Source organism: Cynocephalus volans, chromosome 13 (genome assembly GCF_027409185.1).
Source record: "Cynocephalus volans isolate mCynVol1 chromosome 13, mCynVol1.pri, whole genome shotgun sequence".
Taxonomy (NCBI): Eukaryota; Metazoa; Chordata; class Mammalia; order Dermoptera; family Cynocephalidae; genus Cynocephalus; species Cynocephalus volans.
In genome coordinates this window covers 61,812,826-61,818,053 of record NC_084472.1, presented here as the reverse complement: position 1 = coordinate 61,818,053, position 5,228 = coordinate 61,812,826, and positions in this window count along the sequence as shown.

Genomic DNA, 5,228 nt, shown 5'->3' with positions numbered 1-5,228 from the left:
AAATGCAAATAAAATGTCTTCTTTTCCCAAAGGATCTGGTAACCCCAAAGTTCTCACATTTGTTGGATTTTTCTGATATAGGCAGTTAAATGTGCTGAGAAATTAGAGATACAGTCTATGGGGTTAGTCAATTCATGGCAATTTTATTTATTTATTTATTTATTTATTTATTTATTTATTTATTTCTTATTTTTATTTTGTCGATATACAATGTGGTTGATTATTGTGGCCCATTACCGAAACCCCCCTCCCTCCTCCCTCTGCCCCCTCCCACCCAACAATATCCTTTCTGTTTGCTTGTCGTATCAACTTCAAGGAACTGTAGTTGTTATGTCTTCTTCCCCCCGCCCCCCGGTTTTTTTGTGTTTGTGTGTGAATTTATTTATTTATTTTTAGCTCCCACCAATAAGTGAGAACATGTGGTATTTCTCTTTCTGTGCCTGACTTGTTTCACTTAATATAATTATCTCAAGGTCTATCCATGTTGTTGCAAATGGCAGTATTTCATTCATTTTTATAGCTGAGTAGTATTCCATTGTGTAGATATACCTCATTTTCCATATCCACTCAACCGATGATGGACATTTGGGTTGTTTCCAAATCTTGGCTATTGTAAAGAGAGCAATCAGAGAAGAGAAGGAAATAAAGGGCATCCAGATTGGAAAAGATGAAGTCAAACTGTCCCTGTTTGCAGATGACATGATCCTATATATCGAACAGCCTAAAGTCTCTACAAAAAAACTCTTGGAGTTGATAAATGATTTCAGCACAGTAGCAGGATACAAAATCAACACACAAAAATCAGTAGCATGGCAATTTTATTTAGATTTACATATTTAAAGTGTTGAATTAAAATGGCAAAAATTTATTTCATGTATGTCATTTACTAGGGGAATAAATACATTATGGACTAATTGACCTCTAAGAACTTACCTTTTCTGATTATTGGATACTTAAGATCTGAGTATTTGTTCTTTTAGAACTGCATCTCCTGTTGGGACAGTAATTTAATGCATTATACCCTAATTTATATACTGTCAAAAAGATTAACTGTTACCACATCTGTAATGATAACTGCAGCAGAGTTCTTGAAGAATCTTGTGGTGATTACTACTTTGTCAAATTTTTCTACAAATTTTCAAAGGAAAAGGCATTTGACTTTCATGGTGTTATTCCTTGTTTCTAGGTGAAGGAAGATGTGCTTTAGTGAAAAAAGACACATATGCACACACAGAAATGCACGCACAGACACCTAGTAGAATCCAATTTGGGGAAATGGCTGTATTACTAAAAAAAGAGAAAAAAAGCGAAACCATTTACTTTGATCATGTTGTTATTACCATTAAAATCTGAAACAGTAAGGGTGAAACAAAATTTCAGACAATAGTGAGCCCACTTTACAGATATTAATGACACTTACAATGGCGGGGGGGGTGAATCTAAACTGAAGGCATATGAAATATAATTTGTAGAGGTCAGGAGGAACACGTTTAAAGAGTTTTCTTCCTTCAAAGTGAAATCTATTTGCAATAATCCTTCCTAAGAAGTAGGCAATGGGTTGACTTTTACTTCTAAGTAGCACATATGGATATTCCCTAGCATTCCCTAGCAATGCTGAAATGTGTTCTTGGACACCTCTTATAAGTTAATTTCTGCTTAAAACAAGGTGCAGCCAGTGACGATTTGATAGAGAGAATTACTTTTATCCAGGTTTTGAAGACATATTGTGTATTTATCCATATCCGTATATCTCCATATGAGCAATTTATATTGTTTTAATAAGAATGTTAACTATAATTTTGTCAGACATCGACTATATGCTTTAACATTTTCTCCAATTTACACTCCTACAACTGTTTGAAGTCTGAGGATTTCAGAATTGAAAGCCATTGAGCTAATGCATTTGAGTCTGATGGTTAAGAACCAATTTCTTAATCTAATACACAAATAGATCAGGATTCATGGGTGCATTTGCTGTCATATTTATGGCATTAACTGTTACAAAACCATTGAGGTATACTTAGTTTTTCAAAAAGAACATCATATTAGTCTCATCAGAATTATTTTTGCTTAATCGTACACATTTAAAGTCTTGAATTTCTAAATATGCTAAATATCAGTAGTCTGCAATTTTCCTGCTAACACTATTTGCCTTTGCATTGCTACACAAAGTTCTCATATTTCCAATATTTATTAATATACATATGGGGGGGGGAGAGAGAGACAGATTGTCCTAAGTGTCAAAAAATGTACTAAAAATGGGAATAAAATGTTGAGCAAAACAGCCACAGACCTTAGTCTCGTGGAACAAACTTCTGCTATCTTTTGTTCCAATTACTCATTCTTGCCTTTCTCTTATCACATTGGCAGACAAATGACATCCTTCTTCCTGGATCTACTTAGAAAGGTTGTTTGAAAATTGAAATATCAGAGAATTTAACATGAAGGCTTTTTGAGGATGGATTTGAGAAAGTACCTACTTGCTGTCCTGGGAACACTGCTCCTTTTTTTCTGCATCTGGAAGTCATGTAGTTTTGCTAGCCTAGTTTTCATCTCTTCATCTGCTTCCACAGATTTGGCTTATATGGCTTGGCTCCAAAAATTAACAAAATTTTAGTAATTTACCAGGAAGTTTTTCAACTACCATATGAATAATTAGATTAGATACATGTTCTTACTGATGAAATATTGGTTGTATATATTAAGTAAATATTTCTATTGCTGTTGCTGTGCATTTGTTTCTATACAATTAATAACACACAACTTAATTCTGGCTAGAAAGAATCTCATGCAGATTCTGAGAGCAAAAGCCCAGTACTGTGCTACAGCAGGTCCCTGACACTCACTGGTGAAGGGTTACAGCAGAGATCATGAAGTGCATAGAAGTAAATGCCATGGAGGGAGGTTGGGAAGGTCCGTGACAGGGTCTTACCACTATATCAGCCAAGAAAGAACCAAAGCAAATGAGACTATTATTGGGGGAAAAAAGAGGGTTAATCATTCATACTTCTTATTTCAGAATAGGAGTATACTTTTCTTTCTCAATCCTAAGAGGACACAGGAGACTATTACATTTTTGGCATTTGGATTTGGAAAGCATCTTTCAAGAAGATCATCTCTAATAGTATCTTCTGAACTGATGAATAAGATATTACAAAATGTAGAATAGCTTTATGAACCACCTGAACTCAAGCTTGGCTAACTTGTATTTTTTATTGGTTAATTTGCTCCTCAAAGAATGTGCAGCACGGCAGCCAGTTTACTTGGTGCGCAGGAAGAATCTAAGGAGAGAGAGAATTAAAAATAGTCAAACTGTACTATTTGTTTCAAATTGAATTTTAAAAATCATATTAAAATGATAGCAAAGATTAAGAAATATGATGAAAATGGTTTCAAAAGTATTCTTCAAATATTTCTTTGAAGAAATCATTGTTAATGAACCGATACCATATAAATTTTGGAGTCTTTTCTTAATAACTTCAAATCAATTACATGCAGTGCACACACGTTTCAGAGACTTCACACAGAAAGCTTTATCTGCTACAAAGACTGACCGAATAAGTAGAACTGCCTCCTAAGATACCTGTCAAAGGATGAATGGATAAAAACCAAAACACCAAAAACTGTAGCATAGATACACACTGGAATACTATTCTGGTATAAAAAGAAAATATATCTTATCATTTGCAGCAACATGGATGGAATTGGAAATCAACATGTTAAGTGAAGTCAGGGACAAAAAGACAAATACCAGGTGTTCTCACTTGTTTGTGGAAACTAAAGGACCAAAAAAAGTGGTTCTCATACAAGTAGAGCATAGATTAAATGGCTCCAGAAGCTGGGAGAGGAGGAGGGGGGATAGGGAGGAGAAAGGGTGGACTAATGCGTATAAAACTATGCTAGATACTCTAAAGTGAATCATTGTGCAGCATATGCATGTATTGAAACAACACACTATACCCCACAAAAATAAATATAAATAAAATTGCAAAAACAACAAAAAAACTGCCTCCTGAGGTTTTTATAGATGAAACTACACCTTAAGTATTTCTTGCATACTGATAAATTAATTCTTTATTTTTACTTTAAAAAAAGTTTTTTTTTCTCTCAGTGGAAGTCATTTTCATGGGAATGCCACTTTTAAACATTTGATTGAGTTTTCATAGAAAAATCTCAGTTTATTATAGTTTTAATAATTTGGGTAATATTTTACCACTCACGTCCAGTATTGTGTGAGATTCTTATTGTCTGAGATCTTGAGTGAAGCTTACAAAACGGTGGAGCTTTGATCAAATTTGAGTAATGACCTCATGTGGTAACCCACTCACTCCCTTTTGTCAATAAGAATTGTTTTCCTAGTGTCCATGAAAGTGACTGGTTTTCCTTCACTCCATAGTAAATAATCTGAGATAGTGATCTAGATTGCAATTATGACTAATCATTATTTCTTGAGCACTTAAAAACTGTACTTCTAAAATATACGCTCAAAAACAATTTGACCAGGTTGATCATGCTAAATATGGAATAAAAAAATGTACATAACTGTGGAAAATAATTTTAAATGTTAGCTGAGATGAATGTAAATCATAATATTTCGTAAATAACCTTCCATCTCTCTTGTTTTCCAATGACATAGGAGCAAGGTTTCCTGCTGTGAGTGACGTGCTAAGAATTAAGATGAGAGCTTCAGAAAAATAACCAGGTTTGGAATAATGTGTTATTGAGCTGTGAGTAAAAGTTGACCATAGATTAGTAAGATTAATAAGAAAGAAGGGATATAGGGAAAAGAGCGAATCACACTGGAATGAAGGGGAAAGGAAGACAGATACAGACTCTTTCTACGTGATAGCTACAAATGCTATTTATATAGGGATATATTTATAGAGGATATCTATGCAATTAACTTACATTTCTAAAAAATTGGGGGTTGTTTATAATATTTAACCACACATTGATGGAATATGTAAAATACATATAAATTATATATATGCATGTGCATTTACAGAGCTACTTAAATTTTCGAGTGAAAATGAGCATGATAAAGTATAATAACATTTACAAAGCACTTTCAAAATACTTTCAAATACTCAACTCTCATAATTGTTCTTTTATGGAGACAGATTTCACCTTGATACAAGGACAACATTCCTAGCACAAAAAGAAAAATACATGTCAAATGCTAAAATTCAAGATTCAGGAGGTATTGAAGCATTAATTTAGAAAATGTT